Genomic DNA, 21,501 nt, shown 5'->3' on the forward strand with positions numbered 1-21,501 from the left:
CATTTAGCTATTGTTCTATGACGGCATGTAATACTACCACTGAAAGTTTTGCTGCTCCTATTTATTTGTTCTAAACATCAGTTCAGACCCTTCCTTTATTTCCTACTTTTAAAAACCGTTTCTTGCTGATGGGCAACACCCCAGAGACCGCTTCCCTGCCTTCAAAATCCCACGTTTCGAAGGAACGCTGCTGAAGCGTAACTTCATGCTGCTGCAGTCAGGTACAATGGTGCGTCCTGGCACTCACTTTGCACATCACAGAAAAGTACATTAGCTAATCTCACACAGTTTTAGTACTGATCACACTAAGTGCTTGTCTGCAGAAATGCTACTCTGTATTGCAATCTAAATCTGAGGCAAGGAGGCTTCTAATGGAAGATCTGCTCCTCTAGACAGGAATACTAGTTATAGAGAACTAAGTAAATACCTGAATAACAATTCAATGTTCCCTGAGAAATGGGTCATCTTATTTTTTTTTTTTAAACACTAGAATTCTAGGAGTACACCTCTGACCACTGAAAGAGGTTTGGGTTATTATTTTTTTTTTTTATTTACCTTTTTGGAATCCTTTATGGTATACCAAAAGACAAATCTTACCTTTTAAGATGCCTCTCTTTGCACAAGTGCATTCAGATCACTTGTAAGTCTTTCTCTTGGTTTCAGCTAGGGCCACTGTTCTCTCCAGGAAACTGCCATTCGTGTAAACAATTTCTCTAAATTACACAAATGCTTACTGGCTGTTAGTTTCACAGTCTCCTTTTATCCACTGTCTGCTTGCCTCCAGGCGGGACCGTTTGAGCTTTTAAGTGAAGGGACTGATCCTAGTTGAGTAGAGTGAGCACATAAGATGTAGAACACCTGCAGTGTGTAGAGCTGATACTAACAGCTGCTGCTTCAGATGCTTCCAGATTTCTTCACTTGTCTTGACAGGTTCCAAAAAGCAAATTTGGTGCCTGGGTCATCTTCAGTCCTGCATAACTTCAAGACCCGGCACTTACAGAAAGTAATTCCTTTCCAATTCCAATTACTTTCCAGTTCGGGAAATTTCTCAGGGCTTCTTGTCAGGGCATGCTAGTGTTTTATGATTTCTAGCCTGCAATGCTGCTCCTTTCTATTTCATCTTGACTTGATGTCATTAGTCTTCTTTCACAGAAACCTGAGCATTCTTTTCCTAATTTATCTAGATGGTACCCTGACAGCAGCTTCTTTGATCAAGACTTTGCCATTTATGTCTCTTCTCCCGTTAATCATTCTCTGAAATAAGACTTGTAGTAAAAAATAATTAAATCAAGTCTGACTGCCTTCAAATTTCTTGGCTTTCTGGGATTCTGGGTGCTCACTTAGGCCAGGTCCTTTGGAGACACTGTGCTTTCTCTGGTATATTAAACAGGCTATTTGGGCTGTTCTCTTTTATTAGAAGGTCAAAACAGGTTTTACCATTGGTGAAACTAAAGAGACATTCACAGGATGCAGCTATGACATCCAGACACTTTTTTGTTTGATAGTTCTCCCAAAAAGAATCCACCATTTTCTATTAAAAAAAAAATTAAATCTGGAGGCAAAGTGGCCACACGGTAATGTTTCTTGTCTTTGTTTCATGGAAAACAAGAATTCCCTATTATGCAAAATGTCTATGCTGAACTCCAGGTTCCCAGCTGTTCTCTTTCCTTCAAATATTGATTTTCAGTCACTTAATATCTGCAGAGAAAAAGAGTAAAAGACTAAAGATTTTTTCAAAAGTGATATTTTAAAAAATCTTTATAAAAATGTGGTCTACACCTTGTTTATCTGCCTCATGTTTTGTGAGGTCTGATTCTGAATGAAAATTTCCAGCTTGTACAATGCTTCAGGATCTCTTCTCAGAAAGATGGCCCATCTCCTACTGGTCAGACTTGTTCTCTCCTGCAGGTTGAATTCCAAGTCCAAGGCATCTGTGGCCTGGTTCCTAAAAGTCTAAAGGGCCAACCATGACCAGCGTCCTCATTTCTCTGCCAATGGAAGTGTCATTAAGAGTACAGCTTAACTGTGAGATGAAACTTCCATCAGCCTGAGATGGCAAAACAAACTGCCCCAGGGGAATAATAAATATCACAATATTTAGCACCCTCCTCATCACTGAGAAGCACATTTCCTTACGACTTTGCTGACATAAGCATGGATATAAGTATGAGCCTAAACTTACTTAAACATGAAGTGTTACTGACAACCTTCTTCCAGTTTGACAAAAAATAGGAAAAAAAAAGACACGATATTTGATGTGCAGTCACATTATTTGGTTCAACGCCAGAAGGTGTTGAGGTTTTACAGTGCTCAATATATTTTAGGAATCTGTGTATGTCTGTGTACATAAAATAATTGTAATATATCATACAGATCTACATAGATACGGAACAAGGTTAAAAACAAACAAACCAACATTAAGACTTTTTTGACATCTAGGACAGACCAACATTTGTGCTTAAGCCAGAAATTATCACCTAGCCTTGTCGAACACCACTGGTTTTTACAAGAAATAGTCTGATTAAGTCAAGGCAAATCATAATCTGGTTTCCTGTAGTACAAATGGCTGCATATAATGTGTGTTCTTGCTATTAAGTCTAAAGCATTACAAGACCGAAATGTTCTGTATCTCATCTCAAATTTTCAAACAATCCAATATCCAGTATAGATATATTCCTGTTGTTTAATCTCTTAAAAATCAATCAATATTAATGTGTCTGCCTTAAACTTTTAAGGTCATTGTCTCCCTTCTGACATTTTTAACTACATCAACATCACATTATATCATTATAGACTCATGAAGCAATGTACTTTTACATTTTTGCAAGATAATGTCTCTTTTGTGTTTCAGTTTTTATCATAATATAAATCTTGAAATGTAATTTGCATATCTTTTGTTTAGCAAAGGAGACCCCCATTTAAGACTATGTAATTGTAATACATAGACTTAAAAGTGGATGACTTTTTAAAGGAAATGCACCAAAATATTCCAATTTATTCTTCAACTGAAGCGGCTGCTCCATCAGTAAATTAGTAAATTCCCTTAACAATACACTTGCTAACAATTATGGTCTGCCTTCCTTGGGCTCACTTGACAGTAGGGTTGCCATCTGTTGAGAAGTCCATTCACGGATTTAAAGGGCTATTTCTAGGCTTTTACTTTAAACATTGAAAAATACCTCTTTGCTCTTCAGCCTTCCCTCTACTTGTCCTGTCTTTCCTGTCCTGTGTTGATCTCCCTTCCCAGCCTGCTAAGAGCACCGGTGTACTCCCAGCACTGAACTGCCCCCCTGCACCAGCAGCCACAGCCCAGCAAGGGCTTTCAGGCACATTCAGTTCCCAGGAAGTCTGGCCCATTTGTAAAGTCCAAGGTGCACAAGTAGAGAGGAGGGAGGACACTTATAGCCAGGAACAGACAGAAATGAACAGGCTCAACCAAGAAATTCAAAAGCAGCCATGAAGGAAACAAAATCAAGATGATGAATAGGAAAGGGATGGTAGGAGCTCAGGCTCTGGATAGGTGGATATTTCATGAATTCCTTCAATAAATAGGGAACCTCTAGGGAAATTCAACACCTGGCAATCTTAGTGGATAGTAGTGCTGCACAGAAAGCATAATGTTCACCCCTCTGGTAAATTCAAGCAATTAAACCCCCTTAAAAAAAAGGCCCTCTTAGGCTTTCTGCCCAGTAAACTCACAGCGAAAAGCAGCTTTAATATATGTTATAAATCTCACCTCTGAGCCAACAGGAAATTCAAATGTTTTGCATGCGCAAGAGCCAGGGAGCTGCTGAAACAAAAGGTAAATGTGGATATTAGAATAGATTATGCCCATACTCGGACTGGACAGCAGTAGACGCATGAGGCTCAGAGATGACAGGTTTTTTAAAAGCATCCTTTCTAGTGCCATCTTTGACCATTTATGTTTGTGTTACACTAGAAATCCACTTTCTTTGTGATTGGACAAATTTGTTTAGTGATGTGTTTACTGGTTCAATTAATTCAGTATTACTCCTTACCATACAACATTATTGGAAAGCAGTTTTGAGTTTCAATGTTTTAGACATAAACCTAAATAAAGAAATGGCAACAAATATCTGTGGTTTCTAAAATGAAAAGATCAAAGAAAAGAGACTGCAGAGAATTTTTGATCAACACCTTGACAAGGGGTGTTAGTTTTAATAAACAGTAAGACTTTTAGGCCATTATTAAGTATGAGATGCAGTCTCAGCTGTGTTTCTAATTTCCTTTCTTGCCTTTACTGCTGTTGTATAAAGCTCTGTAGTGATGAAAAACATTTATTGAAAAAATCTGAGCACACCATTCAGGTTTACGTTACTTCACCTGCCAATGATAAATATTTGCCTCTTTGCCCTCCATGACGCCAAGAGCTGCAGGTACATTCTGTATAAGGCACAGATAACTGGACAGAGATGCACTTGTAGAAGTGAATAAGAATTTCTTTATTGAGTCTGAAGGCTAAATGATCACGGTACACAGTTCCTTTTGATTGTTGCTCTTTTAAAGCCATAGATAAACACAGCCATATCTTTGTGCACATTTTTTAGAAGTGAATTTAAGTACATAAAAACAATGCATATCTGGCAACATATCCTGTGAGAAGGTGGTTTTATGAAAATTTTCTGGGAAGATGTTGTCTACCAAGTAATAAACACTTTACCTTTTGTCTACTACACACTACAGGCTTATGAAGCACAGAAGACCATGAAAATTAGGATAAAGAAATAGGGAAGGAGAGACAGAAGGTTGGATGGAAATAAGCCATATTTGCTGCTTGAATTTTTCATAGGAGTCAGGACAAAGGCCTGTTCATTCTTCCACTCTTATATTTTGGGGAAGGTGGGCAGAGAGGGTTGTTATGAGAGAAGCCTCTTCAGAAATCTCTTCATCACCCTCAAAAAAAAGCTGGGAATTAATTACTTTATTACAAGAGAGACACAAGAAACAAGTGTCTCTGTTATAATGACTCCATCTCTGGCTTTCCACCTATAGTATTTTTCCTTAGGGGATTATCAAGATTATTAGTAATTATTACTTGTAAGCCATTACTATGAATAATAGTAATTAAAATATAATTTAAGGACCCTAGTCATAATCACTGTGGAAGACTTATGAGCACAGTGAAGGCCAAGGCTTTGCACATGCCTGAAAATGAACAAACACAGAGTTACACTCCAGAGAGCACAACACTCAAAGCCTTTCACCCCTAAATGGCCAATGGCAGCATCAAACCCAGAGGCTGTCCAAAAACAAATGACTGACAATTTTTAACAACCTTTTGTTGACTTTTAAAAGAAAACAAAGTGAAAACAGAAGGATTGGTAGAACCACATAATCCCATCTCTAGCCGCAAAATGTTCTGGCTGTATGACATCGTTTAGAGTAAACACTACTTTAAAGAGCAGCACAGATCCAGACACCAAGTGGTTCAAGGACACATAGAAAACATCCAGCCATTATGGATATTCCATAGAAGGGCAACAAGTTTTTGTCCAATCCGGTTTGATTGTTCTGTGTCCCTTATTCGACAGAATTCTAGTTTTTTCTTTAACAGAGAGCAAAGCCCTGCCTGCTATGAGTTAATGTCTAACATATGCTCAGCATGCACACATCCTAATTTTCCCACTTTTTAGATTTCTTTTTATGTTTTTTTCTCAGGAGCACATGCCCTCCCTTCTCCTTTTGCATCAGTTCTAAATCCTTGTCTATCTTGCTTTCCATCTTCAGAGTCAGGACAGAACTCTTCCAAAAGTACTCTGCTGACAATTTCTGATCTGGTTTTCCACTAAGATAAGCAGAACTGCATTTATAACCTTTTAATGTCACATATAACTTCATAACTTTAGTTTACAACTATATAAAATTTTGTAAGGTTTTATTTTTAAAGGATGGTGTTATCTTAACATAAGCTATGAAGTCACTTGATATATATATATATATATATATACACACACACACATACACTCACACATGTGAGCATATATACATATTAAATATGCGTATCATTACACACGGACATATGCTTCTGACAAAACATGAAGAGAGGACTTTTCATGCTATAAAAAATGGTATTTGCAACTGCAATCCAGAATATATTGCAAAGGGTATTAAAATGTGTGTAGTTCTATTTCAAAGAAAAACATTTTTCAATGTAACACGCTGCAGCTGCGTTTGTTAAGATTTCCTGATCATGGGGGTCACTGTAAGAAACACAGCACTACCTTGACAAAGGTGACCAGAAGCACTCTGCCCAGAAGTGCCCCTCCCCCTGCATTAGAGGAGGAATTGTAGGTCAGATGCTCACAGGCACATCCATCCAAGCAAAAAAAAAAAAAAAAAAAAGTTTTGTAATACTATATTTAAGAACCTAAAATCACTCCAAAACTTATATAAGCTGGTTGTCCAACCTCTTTATTACTCTGGCATTATATCTACTTAATTTCTGGTTCAGTCCAGATGCAGCTGAATTTCAACACACAAACACTGGTTCTTGGTTGTCAAGCCCCACATACCAGTTTACACAAATTTAACAACACTACAGGGTTTAAAAAGATAAGCATTCAGGGCTGGAAACATGTGACAACTGCTGTGTCAAAGCTTGCACAATGTACAGAGCAATAGCCAGTTAGGCCAGTTCTTTTATCTTGAGTGCAGAATCTTTTCCAATGCCTCATTCTTAAAAGTTAGGTAGCCTGATAAGCCATATCTATTTGCATAGAAAAGTATCCTGTCTTTCATGTTGCCTAGCTTAGGCAAGTTTTAAATTAACACCACAAACAAGGTACTTACTAAGGAGGAAGAAATGCACGTTATGGGAAGCCCTATTCATTTCACCTACAAAATTTTGGAGTTTGGTTTAGAGCTTTAGGGTTTCTTAATATATTTTCATGCAAAATTTTTGCTTGTTAGCTCATTTTTTTCCAAATTCAGCTAAGATCTGCTTTGGAGATGAATATCTGTATGACAATATTTTTAAAGTTTTCAATTTTGACTCATGGAATTTATCAAGCTATTATACACCCCCGTTCTTGTGTGAAATTTAAAGGTACCTCTCATGACTTTCAAACAATGTGTTCCCCAAAAAGAAGAAAGGAAGTGCAAAAATATAATTGTTGAGATTAAGCCTCAAATTTGCTTTAACATTTGCTCATTTTTAAGAACTGATGCATGCTCAGTGCCCTACTTCTTCATCAGCCCTGAAACATAAGAAACATTTTTTATTTTGTTGCTGCATGAGACCCTTTCTACATTAAACATTTTTGCTTGGTCCTTAAGCAATAAGTGAGGCAGAGGGAGTGTGACAGACAGGTTGCTATTTCAGACTTGAAACAGCACCTGGAGGGCCAAGACCTTTCCCACTTTAATAGTAGACAGAGAATCATGGCAGTGATCAGGGTAATGTGGTGGGTGAGGAAGTCACTGATACTGAAGGATAAGATGTCACCATGACAGCTGTAATAACCAGGGCTTACTTCCCTCAGCTAAAAAATATCCACAGAATATGGTGATACACGGCTGCAATATGTACCTCTTCTACCTTTGTGTCATGCTATAAACATTTAACTCCTGAAGGCTCACAGGGAGGAACAGAGCAACTAACCCTCACAAGACATTATAAAGGAGATATGACAGAAGAAGAGGGGTTTTTTTAATCTTGAAAATTCAGCGGAAAAGTTATTATTGGCTCGTTATTGACAATTCATTCCTCTGAGATAGAAGAACTTACTTGCTAGAGGATCCCAAGGAGACAGCTGGCAGTGATGAACAGACCAGCATTCAATTGCAGCAAGTGAACATCCTAAAACAGGCACAACTGGATTAAAAAGTAACCTTAAACTGTTTAGTATACACAAAGGCAGCCTAGTCAAAACACTTCAACAATGATTTAAAATCTCAAGTTAGAGGCCAGTTTCAACCTTCAGGGAAGCCTTCTCTATTCATAAGGAGCTTAACTAATCATAACTTTTCATTACTTATCAGAACTGGATGCAGTGTGTCACAGCGTGATAACTGAGCTCAGGAAATGTAACAAAAGATGTCTTTTTACAAAAATAATGGTGAGACTAAACCCCAAATGTTAATCTTTGAACTTGGTGGGGGAATAACATCCTGTTACTCATTAAGTGCTTCCATTAGCATGCAGGGAGTCGTAGGCAGGCAGCTCCTGTTTGTGTTACTCTGATGTGGAGGGCAGCACGTGCATGAGGAAAGGAACAGATTTCTGAAACCTGGTCCCAGGATGCTACACAAAGTGCATCACCAGGAAACAGGACAGGCAGTATCAGACACACTGCATTTCTGCAGACAGATAGATATGGAAATAGTAAGTATACCTGACAAATAACATTACTTTCAGTTCATCTAATTGCTCTGTATTAACAACCTAGTGTTTAAGAAAACATGCTGTATTTATTTTCTACCATGATAAAAACTCTAGCTTTAAGAAAACTTCAGAGTTAGAGTTAAATGGAGCCCAAAAAGGACTAGATTTCTATCTGTGTTTTCTTCAGTGTAGTTCCAGATGCATTAAGACCTCAGCAGAGACCTGCAAATATTATGTACGGCTTTCTTTTATCTTCTGGAAAAAAGGGGGGGAAACAGTATGAAAGAATGAAGCAGTGCCAAACACTACAAGAAAGACTTAATAAATAGAGCCCAGGGTCACAATGTTGCTCTTATTTGCCCTGAAATATATCACTGAAGTTCTGTATATTCATATTTGTTTACATTATAAATGTACTAAATGAGCTAATTATAGTGATCATAATTTACAATTAAAAACAAACAGTTAGAAATTTCAAAGGCTTTCAATATCTTTTCTTTAATCATTCACCCAGGCTCAAAATATGCATTTTTTAGATTAAAGCATTAAAGTTGCTAATTATATTCTCAGAACTAACAATTATTTCTTTACCCTTTTACTACCTTCTTCTGGCAACAAAAAAATGTCAGCACTGATTTAATTTTTTGTTATTACCGGATTAAAAGAAGTTTCTAAAATGCAATTAAATGTGCCCTATAGCTATAGTAACTTTTCTATCAGCATCCAAAGCCTCTTCACTAAAACAACAGCATAAAAAAATTATTCAGACTTTCTAGACATACTTTTTTCTCCTTTTATAACACATTCCTTTGGTGATTATCTCCAATGACAACTCAACCATCTTAATGAGACTCTGTGCAAATCTAGATCTTGGTAAAAGGGAAAAATGAAAGTTAAAGAGGCTGTTAAGAGTGCAAAACCCTGCACACGTCAAGCACTGGTTCTTCACCTTTGGAAGCTTGGTTCAAGCTCACCCTAAGGCCCTAAGTGAAAAGTTCAATAGCTTCAACTGTTTCCCTACCTGACATATCACAAAATCAATTACTTTATGATGGTACATTTGGTAACCTATGCTCAGACAGAATCAAGTTTTTTCCCATTGGGAATTCACCAATTACCTTCTCAGTAAATTATTCTCAGATCAAACAGAAGTTCCTGCTATCAGCAGGACTTTCTCCTTTTCCTGCCTCTCTTGTTTAGTAGTCAGGCTGGTTTGGAACAGTGATGCAGCGCTCAGCCCATGCACCATTAGCTGCTGTGTGATCACAGTGATCCATGGCGACAGGACACCAAAACATGATTCAGTGCCCACATTTGTACTGGTTTGGAGAAGAAGAATAGTCACTGCAACCAAAGAAAAATTGTAGAAAGGAACATAATTGAAATTCTACAGTTCCTCAAGGACTTGGCTTCCTTTGAAGAACCTGGAATGGTAAGGCCCTGCCTTTAAGTCTTACAGCTGTGAACATGATTTTCTAACTGCTATCAACAGCTTCCTTGGCCCAGGCTTCAAGAGCACACTGATCCACCTCATTAGTAGGTCTCCCCAATTTACATCTTGTGTTACTTTTATAACAGCTTGTTGCTGGAGTGGATATATTTATGTTAATTACTTAATATTTTTTTCCAATTCAAAGACAGTTTTCACATAAGTGAATATCAGTCTGAATAATAAATACAAGTCACTGAGAGGTTTAGATATGGAATATGCATTCTGTATGCTGCTTTTTAAGTCAAGCTCCAATCATTGCAAAGGACCATTCCAGCCCCTGCAGTGGTCTGTTCAAACTAAGCTCATTTACTTTAGTCTAATTCTTGGCAGTCGGAATTTTCCTTCATAAAACCATCAGCAACAAAATTAATGCTAACCAGCATCCTCTGTCAGAGTTGGCTGATGGCACACACACTCATTGTCTCTGAGAGGGATTATTCAGCCCTAGCACCAAGTCAGCAGTGATACTGTCCCCATTGTAGTAATTTTGTGGAATCTATTCTGCTTTAAACAGACATCTTCAAGATTAAAACACTGAGAGAAAGAGAGACAGAGAGCTGACAATCAAACAGAATTTTGATCTTATTCTACCTAGAGTAGAAATGTCTAGATATGAACAGTGAAAATTATGGGAGCCTAAAGGAAAATCCCAATGTGCAGAGATGAAAGAGATGGAGACTGCCCAAATAAAGAATGGTCTAATATACAGAAGCCACATAATGAATGATAGAAAAACAAGAAGTTAAAATTCCTATTTACCCTTACACATAATACAGGGACATAAGGAGATGTCTCTCAACGTCACTGAGAGAACATAAATTTAAAAAAAGAATTTTAGTCATGGTGACTTCCTATCACTGCTCAGCAAATTTACACTTTCCCCACTATAAAATGGGGATAGTACTCTTTCTTCCCAAATGCAGAAAAGCTTGCAGGGGAAATATTAATATAATTCTATAATGAAGAATGCCATTGAAAATAGTAAAAAGAAATTAGTTATTTCAAGTGCAGTGCAGGTTTGGATTGCATTAGCTGGCACAATGGACAATAAATAAGGCCTAAGACTATAGACTAAACAATCAAGTTAAAAAGAAATACTCAACACCTTCCTCGTTCCCTGCAAATCATCACCCTCTTGCGCAAAATGAGGCAAAACTAATTAGAGATTTGTAAATAAGTATGCTACCCTAACACATAGCTGAGAGAAGCTGACTTAGGATTCTAGGACCATCCTTGAAATTCCAATGCTTGATCTTGCAATCTAATTGACTTGTGTTTTTTAATACGAAGTTACAAACAAGTTATCATTTCTACAAAAAATAACCAGATTATTAAGTTGATTGTTTGCAAAATAAGTACGGAATGTCTGAATTGCTTCTCTAGAGAGATGCAAAAGATTTCATTTGTAGTCTTTGATTCTGTGAGCATTTAGTGAGTTTCTCATAGGAATACTGCATTGCTAAGGAGCATTTCGATTCCTCTGTAAATGTAACACTCTTCTACTGAACTTTAGCAAGAAACCTGCTCAAAGCTCATGCTTAGACTTTTGCAAGCACACTCTTTCTTCATCAAGACCAGAAATATGCCCACCAAAATGGCGATGAAGAACAGCTGGACAATTCAGAATTTCCTAAGTACAGTACCTAATGTATCTGTTCCATTTAGGAGGCCTCTGGACCGTCAAGACAAAATGTTGATGGAAGTATTTTGCACACTGAATAAACTGTCTCAAAGTAAAATAAAGGAGTAAACATATCAAAAGTTATAATACATACTTTATTTAATGTATAGTCCTGAACAAAGGGGACTTACAGCAGGCTATTAAATCTAATTTTTCTTTAAGAGCACAGCTGGTATAACACACTAGATGCTTTTTTGTAACAGCACAGTGGGAATATTTCTGGATATGTAGACGGATTTGAAAATACAAAAAATCATGGTAAAATTTTGGATGACATGGCTACAAGTTCCTCTGGTAGGTTGGACGAGATGAACTCAGGTGCGTCAGAAACACCAAAGCATGAGATGCTGCATCAAACAGAAGGGAAGATAAGGAATCAGGAAAAATTTCTTTACTCCAGCCATTGTCAACCATCAGTCTGTCCAGGGAAGTGCTGGGTCACCAACCCTGGAGGTATTTAAAAGACATGTAAATATGATACTTAGGGACATGCCTTAGTGGGGGACTTGGCAATGTTGGGTTTACTGTTGGATTCAATGATCTTTAAAGGTCTTTTCTGAGCCAAATTATTCTGTGATTCTATACATTGTGTTACAGACTTACCAAAAAGAAAAATGGCATGCCACAGAATAAGTTTCTCTCTAGTCCATGGGTGTTTTGCAAATCTGTAGGATAAATACCAGCCTGTGTTTAAATTCTTCTGTGTAAGAATTCTTTTAAACATTTTGCATGAACAAAAACTAAAGGGGGTGGATAATGCAAATACTGATGACCTTAACTTTATGTGGATTGATGACTTGCACAATGTGTTGACTCTGCCACATCCAGGTCAAAGATGCACCAGCTGGAGGCTGAGTGTTTTACATGTAGCATTGTCTTGGCAGTCACCTTGCAAATGCCAGCAGACACAACCTTACAGAAACAGGAGGACTGCTCAAAGAATCCAGCTGGGGCATTTGCTCAGCATCAGATGTGCAGACATGGTGCTGAGGGGTGTGGTTCAGTGGGGACTCGGCAGGGTGAGCTTTACGGTTGGACTTAAAACCTTAAGGGTATTTTCCAACCCAAATGATTCTATGATTTTATGTTGTCCTGGGATGTTGGACTGTTACCTTTGGACAGTCAGGCAGCCCTTTAATCATCCCTTGTAAGCTTCATCCATACCTCAGGATGAACTAGAAAGTACTTAAATCCACCGTTCTAGAGAGACATATGTGTCTACTAGAGCAAGTCACTCTTGCTGATGATCAGCTATGGGGAATGCAGACTGTCCACTGACTGGATCAAGTCAGCAAATATTGGGAAGGAATCACAGAATCATCAAATGGTTTGGGTTGGAAGAGATCTTAAAGATCATGTAGTTCCAACCTTCTGCCATGGGCAGGGACACCTTTCACTAGACCAGGTTGCTCAGAGACCCATCCGACCTCGCCTTGAATCCTTCCAGGGATAGGGCATCCACAGCTCCTCTGGGCAACTGGAGGGAATATGCAACTGGCAGATCCTTACCCACTGAGGGTAAGAGGGGTGCCACTTGCATTGTAGGCAAATTGTCCAGCCATGTCCTACTGACCAAATCCAACTGACATTGTGTGAGACTGTGTGGAGTGTGTGTGTGTGTGTGTGTGTGTGTGTGTGTGTGTTCTCAGCATTCAAAATTACTATTATTCTCCGTATTCACTGGAATTACTCAATTCAGGTGAATCTGGCCACTTAATCTGCATCATACAGGTACACTTTCTGAATACAGGATTAACAAACTAAGAGATTTTCAAACTCTACATGCAAAACTTTCCTGCATGGTACACTATTCTGTTGTTACAATCTTCAGAAGATAATATCCACCTAGTCCAACAGCTGACAAAAAGCAATGAAATCGATCATGTCACAAAGATGCTAAGATAACTAGATAAGCAACTAGTAAGGAAATTTTAGTAAGGAGTTTCCCAAGTCGCCTGTCTACACTGGACATCAGGCTTTATCTAGAGTTAAAGAGGCAAGAATCTATTACAGAGAAAGTCCATGGCATAATTAGAAAACAATCAACACTTTTTCTAATGCTGATTTCTTCTTCACTTTACACTGCTTCATTGACTTTAATTAAACTTGCCCTGGGTTATGAAGCTAGCAAGCTGCAAAAACATTTGAAAATTAAATAAAATAAAAGCATCTTTCTTGTCTGAAGGGGTTTTGCTTAGCTGTACCACATTTCTGACTTAAGAGGATTTTTGAATTATTAGAAATGCTGTATGTGACAATGTGACACTGCAAGACTGTTGGTTTTGCTCTTGAATTAAGATGACCTCCCACTCCACAATAAGAATCACAATATTAAATTGTTGAGATTATCTTCAATGCTCTTCATCGCAAAATTCCTCTGCGGGTTTCTTAGAAATGGTGTGATGCTGTCACCACTTACATCAGCCCTCCTCCCAGTTTTGTCTAAGGCCAAAGGAAAGGAATGTTGCATATTTAGAATACAGGCAATTTTCATGCCAATAGCTCAGGCCAAGGCTAAAAGTACATGACACAGACTTTGGAGGAATAAAGAGATGGCCTGTGTCCTGCCCCAGCCTGGGTCTGGCTCATGAGAATATGAGAGTCAATGGAATAACTTATAAAACACTGAGAGAAAAGAAGGTGGGAACAGCCATATCAAATATACTCCAGCCTGGAGTCATCTAGTTTCAACAGATGTGACCTTCACTGTTATTAGAATTCTAAATAAAATAAATTCTGGTCAAAGATGAGCCTGGTAAAAAATTAGGAAAGCTCAGGTCTGAATTAATTTTACAACTTGGTCTGCCTCTATTTTGAGTTGCTCTCTTTTTATCCTCTGAAGAACTTCCTAGAGACAATCGAGGAGGGTTCAATACCTGTATTTTTTATCTGTAGAGAAAGCAAAAATATATTTTGGAAAAATTCCAAGTTTTGTTAAGAAAGCAGCAATTACTTGCAACTGCATGCAGGTCTTGGTGATGTACCATAGAGTATTGTAGAGTATTGTAGTTTAATCTGGGGTTCAAAAGACTTTAATTCAATTTTTGAACAGCTTTTCTATTTCTGTTTTTTCCCCGACATTCACAGATGTCTGAAAAAACAGAATTTCTATGCATAAGAATGCTACTATCCTCTACTACTCTTAAGATATTACCTAGCTATCGTCACTAAAGTCCAAAGAAAGATCTTCATCAAAGTCAGTGGTACCAGGATCCACTGTATATATCTGTAAATTAAACATATATAAGTTGTCTACAGCAGAATACCTAAAAATATGTTAATTGCTGCTTGTTATAGCTTGAATATGCACATAACATTGATAAAATGAGAAGAGTTTTCCAAACTGGTAAAGACAGGCAGTCTACAGCAAGATACAACTCTACTAATGTCTACTCCAGCTGTTTAATACCACAACAGAATTACTCCATAGTTTATGGACATTTTCTTTCACCAGAATCTTTGAGAACTTTCCATTTACTTCAATAGATGCCAAAACAGGCCCAAGAGCAGGAAATGAAGAAATATACTGTACCCAAATGAAATCATTGTGGGAATTTAGGTAGGCAGAATGTAATTATTCACATTTGAATCTGGATAGAGCGCTAGGTTTATATCCCCATTCTGGCAAATGTATGAGATATATAATAATCAAGAGGAACAGAGCTGCTGGCTTCCCTCTCAGTCAAAAGAAAAGAATAAAGGAGGAGAATGATCTGTTCACTTGATGCTGAGTAAAAGGAAGGAGTGACATTTTGGATTATTGCATCATCTGCAAGACTTGCCAAGAAACAAAATGCATTAGGTAAATAATCACATTTGAAAAACTAGAAATTTTGTTCTCTGCTGGTGCAAATTGAAATGTATGGTTTTCTTTCTTTTGTGCTCAGTCTAGAGAAAAATCTTTGGAAATTAGTGTCTTTGCAAAATACTGATACCTATTATTTCTACATTCATTGATATAGGTGAGGACACCAAGAAGCACTGAGAAAAATAATGGATTCTCTTGCAAATGTACTGGATTGTAAAATAACAAAAAGTTCCAAATCTTGTAATAGAACTGCATTACATTCTAGCAATGTGGATCCGTTTCTGAGGTGGAACATGACAGCTTTTTAACTTTCTACAACAATATGAGACAGAAGAATACTATATTCAGTTGATACCACAGTGTGATTTATGGAGGCAGAATGTAATAATATAAATTGAGTTTCAGAAAGACACTGTGACTAATCTTACAAAAAATGCTACAGGATGTTTAATAATCCTGGTGGGTCAGAAGCTGTTCCTCAAAAAAATCTCTTAAGACTGATTGTTATTAAAGTATGTACTGCATTTGGTTCATTTTTCATTTAACTATGTAGTCTAAAACTGCTGTCAAGTGCAAATATTTGAGTTGTAATTGGATACCCATACAAATGGAATAGAGCCACCAAACCTCAATGAAAATTACAATCATAGAATACTTAAGGTAGTAAATGCCCTTTGAAGAGCCATAAGACAAGCACCTGTCCACATCTTTTGAGGTCTCCCTAGCAGTGCTCATGAGTGTTTATTGTCCCATTAATCAAAGACAAAGGAGCAGGAATGAGGCAGTGCAATACAACTCCTTCTTGCATTCACTGTGTAACCCTTCTCCATCGCCTCCCTACAGCATTTAAGGCTGCGGTAATTATGGTGCTTATGAGTGGCAATTCTGAGAAGACTGAAGTGAGCAGAGAGAATAGAAAAACATAACATATATAGTTGAGGGGCTTGATTCAAAGGCCTTAGAAATTAGCGGAAGTCTGTTTCTTTCTTCTAAGGCCTCTGTGTCAGTCCTAGTGGAGAAGCAGAGCTGTTTTCACAGTATGTCTTTCCTTGTCTGCAGAGAGGCTGAGACTGCAAGCGCTTGGAGCTCTGGTCTGAGCCAGCATGGTTACACGAGGAGATGAGGAAGAAACAGACGCCATTCCATGGGCCTGACGTCCACCAACGCTACAACTCCCAGCACTCCTGCCGAGGCTCCGTGGTTCGGCAGCGTGCGGCAGGGCCTGGCCTGGCCTGGCTACCAGGGGGCTGCGGGCACCTGCCGAGGCACAGGGCTGGGCCAGGGCAGGCCGGGCTGGGGCTGGGCTGGGCCCAGAGGTGGGGATGGGCAGGCCAGGCTGGGGCTGGGCTGGGGCTGGGCCCAGAGGTGGAGATGGGCAGGCCGGGCTGGGCTGGGGCTGGGCAGGCCGGGCTGGGGCTGGGCTGGGCCCAGAGGTGGGGATGGGCAGGCCGGGCTGGGGCTGGGCAGAGCCAGGGAGCCCTGAGGCCGCCGAGGCCTGTTGGTGCCATCAGGGCCTCGACTTATAAAAAGAATGTTAAAATAAAAGTACCTCAAACAAATCTTACATTAGTTTTGTTTCATAGGGCTTCCTGTTTTTCCACTGTGTATTTTCCCCTGCATTTTCTTTATGATTTAAAATCTACTTACCCATAGCTTTCACCACTGCATGCAGCTCTTTGCAGTTCACCCTTGTTAATGAGAACAAATGAAAAAGCACATTTGTGCATTTTCAGAGGCTATCCAAATGGGCTGAGATCCACTTACATGGCATCCTTTCCTTGGCTACAAAAAAACCCCAATATTTTTGTAACTCTGGAAAATTTGCTCCACCTAAAAGTTTTGGCTAACACTAGCATTTTCATCCCAGATTTTGGGCTTCCTATAATGCCATAAAGTTTTTGTTAACCAGCCCACAAGTTCTTAAAGAACATTTCTCAGACAGTACAAAGCAAGATGTTTCATGTATGCAGTATGTCAGGTTTGGTCCCAATATCTCTCTTGTAACTATCAGCCTTTTCCATCACACAATACACTCTGTGGCAGAGACCACCCAGCAATTTTTTTTTTCACTGTATTTCACATTACCTCTTTGTTAAGTTTAGTTGTAGACTTCAACTCCATAAGGTAAAATATTCCTAGATACTTAATAGCCTGTGGTTTTCAATCTATATTTAAACCCTGCCTTATCCACTGATCATACAATATGTTCAGGGACATAAATTCCAACTTACCTCAGTTGATTTGGCATTCAGACATGCTTGCAAAATTCTCAGCTAGCATCTATAGATTTTTAATGTTCTAGGAGCTGAAATAAAAATATCATTTATACTGTATGATACTTATTAGAGATGAATAAACAATGCATAAAAATAACTTAGAAAACTATTGTTGACTAAATATCCATAAGCGGATCTCTCATAATGATTTGATGATTTCTTTGAATTTATTCAACATTCTCCAATTCTTACAGTTTTTATTCACTGCTTTTCAACTTCAATATTTCAAATGTTCAATAGTCATTAGCCAATCTATGTAGTTTAGCTCTGATAAATGTATGTGAGTGGTGACTTTTAAAGTTTTCACTAGCAAAATTTGAGTATATGACTCTGGTGATATTAATATTTGTCTTGGCTTTGACAAACATCTGACTTCTGACATAGTTACAACCACACTTGCATGTACCAATGCAGCATGGCATCATCAGCGCAGTGCTGTCCCTGATGAATTACCACCATCAAGATGGAAGATGTATAAACTCAGGTGTAGCATCAGGGTGGCTCTCTTGCTTTCAGAATCCATGCTTGAAACCTGCTGTGATCAGCCCCACTTCCTGCAGATGTATTATCCCTTCTGGAATAAGCTTGATATTATTTGTGTTGTACTGCTGTTCCCAGTACTTACCAGCACTGTGGTAAGGGCCCCATGTTTTCTGCCTGCCAGTGTAACCTTCCAAGTCAGCTCTTTTAGAGCTTTTCTCCTTCACAGACTTAAAGAAAGAAAGTCAATATGAATATGAACTTTCTTACTCTTCTGGGACAAAATTTAAATACACATCACTCACAAGATTGGGGATGGTATTATTCAAAAGTTACCTATATCTGTGAAACAGTTTTCTTAGAACTATCCTTCCTGTGTTAGAGGGATCATTAAGTAATATGACCAGAAGTAGGCTTAGTACTCAATTAAATTCATTGTATATCATAATTTATTATGCACATAGCTACCAGTACTAACAGAGATGAAAAAGAACCAGAAGAGGGTTGTTAGTTGATTGTTAATGCACTTGAGCGTCAACAGGTGTGATCAACTGGAAAGAGGCAGGTGTTACCAATGTATTGGTGCTGTCATAGAAGAAGGATGTTCTGCAGAAGCCTTAAATATAAACTTAAAATTGACAAGCTGTTGAAATCCTCTATCAGCTACCACCTTACAAGTATTCCACATGTGAAATAAGGCTGGAATTGTGCCAGAAAAAAAGCCTAGTACTTAAATATGTGGGTACTAAAACACTTGAACTTAACTCTGACATCTGCACATTTAGGTTTTTATGTTCCATAAAGATGTCATCTTCAGGGGAGGCATCAAGCCCTATTTCTGTTCCTTGCAGATACTCACTTGCAGACACTGATTTGGAGTTTCAACTAAACACAGCACCATCAGATAACTGTCCAGCTAAACTACTTTATTTGAATCTCCATGATACAGTTCTTAGCAATGAAGATTTAAGATCATCTAACAGACTAAGAAGGAAAGATCTTCATTTTGGGACCATAGAAGTTAATGAAAGAAAAATACAATGTGAATACTTAAATAGGAAAAAAAAAATATTGAAAATGGGCAATCTAAGCAAAAAGTCTGGAACAGTGTGGTATTTTTTTACTACAATTAGTTTCTAGTTGATGTTACATATAAAATCTAAAAAAATCTTCACTTTTCTTTTTGTTTTTCTAAATACACTTCATTGCTTTTGAAAGTAAGGGATTAATAACATTTGGGATGGGAAAGCCATGTAGATTGGCACAGAGTAAATCTTCCCTCAGCACAAAGCTGGTTTACTATACAGGGCTGTTTTATTATACTGGCTTGAGTCCCGAGCTCCAAAAACCATTCTTTGCCAGTTCTCAGAAGTCACAGATAGAAAAGATTTGTAAGATTTCTTAATTCCAGAACACTGGGATCAACATCAGTTCAGCCCATGTAGTAGTTATAGTTTTTCCAGTACACTGTCTACTCTGCACTGAGCTATAAGCCCATCTAATGATGAGAGCTTACTGTAGTTCTTAAATATCCATTCCTCTACCTAAATAGATTGCTCCTAGAAAAATTAATTTTCTTCATATTTTCAGAAATCTGTTCACATCATTGCTCCTAAATACATATTCTTTTAACAGCCCCTCACACTGATAGACAGTTATAGTGAACTGCCCGAAACAAAGAGGTAGTTTCATAAAACAAATTACACAGATTTACATATCTGACCTTTTCTAAATTCCAAATAAATTCTGCAAAGGAGAAGAGATAGTGCACTAACTCAATTTGCTCATGTGATAGAGAGACCAGAATGGAGCTCTCCAGAGAAAGCAGTACGCTAAAGCCAAAGTACAAAATGTGAAATTCATGCTGGTGGAGAATGACGTGTAGTTTTTGTCGTGGTCAAATCCCACATGGCTCCTGGTTTAGGGCTATGTCATCTCACTGGATACTGGCTTGTTCTTTACATGATGTACATTTCACTCAGAATGTCTATAAAAAAAGAATGGCCCCCTCTGAAGATACACAATATGCCAACAAAATCATTTCCTGGGCTTTTATGCAGGCTGGAACACTTTTCCATAAAGCAGAACCATTTATGTTGGGTTTTCTTTTCTTTGAACTCTGCCACTACTTTGTAGTTCCCCACAGCTACTCTCCTGATCAGATCTGCTGAGTGGCAAATGCTTCTTTAAATCCTCTTGTTGGTTAACACATTCTAACAAGACACCACCATTTTCTGTTTTGAAGTAAATCACTCAACTTTATACAATAAAATTAGTAAAAATGTCCAATATGAAAACATCCCATTAAAATCTACTGAGCAAAATACTTCTATAAAGTAGGAGATTTGAGTTTTTGAAGAAAGCAACTAGAGCTGTGCAATGAGTTGATTTCACAGAGAATTTCAGAATTTGGTGTTATTTGTCTTTGGAATAAAAATCCCCAAATATATTAAAATCTATCATGCAGCAAATTCTGAACGAATTTCCAGTCTGCAAGACCAAAAAGAAGTTTCCTTTTATAATTTCCAAATGTCTTTACACAGTGTGTGAAGAACACTCAAACTCCTCATGTGCTGGTACTGACATGACTTGAAAGCCCTAACTACTTTTCATTACATAGTCTGGACAGAATGTGGCTAAGCTCCTGCACACCTTGGCAATTCCAAACGAACATCACTGCTTCCAAGCCAGCCTGAGTGGTCTCTATACTTGACTCTCTGTTAGTCATGGAAGAGCAAGGACCCAGAAATTCTGGTGACCCAGCAGGTTCCACCAGACTGCCAGAGACTCAGGAGTGGAGAGGAAAGCAAGCTGCTTTGGTTGGTCATTGAAATTGAATCATCTTTGCTATTTTTTTTTCCCATGCTTTTCATTTCAGAGTTCTCTTTTTAATCCTCTTTTCTTACCTGCACAAAAGGCAGCATCTAGGTGATGGTCACATAAAGAAAGAAGCACCAAAGTGCAGTGAGATCAGATTTGCTTTTAAAAAAGATTTTTTTTTCTTGGATGTGGAAATACATAGCTGGACTGAAACTTCTGGGGAACAGAAAGCTTGACTTCTTATTTGCCTATCATTCTGGTATGAAGCAGTTAAAATAATAATGCACAAAAGAATGACTTTGCAGATGTTGCATTTGCAGCAGCAAACCTGAGCCATGCCAGGAAGAGCTAGAGTAACCTGGACTGTGTGCTTCAGACTAATAATGTGCCACGCGTGACACAAAATGCTACGCCTCTCATGAGGGTGTTATTTTGCCAGTGAAGTTTCTCTACCCAAAGAAGACCTGTGTCAGAACATTCTTAAACCTATAAGTGATTTTTAAAGCTCAATCCTCCACAATGCAGACACCAGACCCAGGACTACACTGCAGAAGTGTATTATTTGTATAAGAATGTACATTAGGAAATTACTCCCAATCT

At 38.2% G+C, this 21,501-nt stretch overlaps 1 long non-coding RNA gene across 50 annotated transcripts in view; it reads right to left on the minus strand.

The window, feature by feature from the left end:
• Positions 1-21,501, minus strand: part of LOC119703709 — a 496,218-nt gene that overhangs the window by 263,415 nt on the left and 211,302 nt on the right. For 38 of the 50 annotated variants that reach the window (XR_005257713.1, XR_005257735.1, XR_005257725.1 and 35 more), the window contains 5 exons: positions 18,227-18,311; positions 17,557-17,630; positions 7,748-7,819; positions 3,737-3,790; positions 598-1,698 (listed from right to left, as the gene is read on the minus strand). The exons of 1 other annotated variant lie outside the window; for it this stretch is intronic. This is a non-coding gene — a long non-coding RNA (uncharacterized LOC119703709). The remainder of the gene's footprint in view (positions 1-597; positions 1,699-3,736; positions 3,791-7,747; positions 7,820-17,556; positions 17,631-18,226; positions 18,312-21,501) is intronic. 11 more of the 50 variants (XR_005257719.1, XR_005257705.1, XR_005257740.1 and 8 more) reach the window with 6 other exon arrangements.

Source organism: Motacilla alba, chromosome 8 (assembly GCF_015832195.1).
Source record: "Motacilla alba alba isolate MOTALB_02 chromosome 8, Motacilla_alba_V1.0_pri, whole genome shotgun sequence".
NCBI classification, from domain to species: domain Eukaryota; kingdom Metazoa; phylum Chordata; class Aves; order Passeriformes; family Motacillidae; genus Motacilla; species Motacilla alba.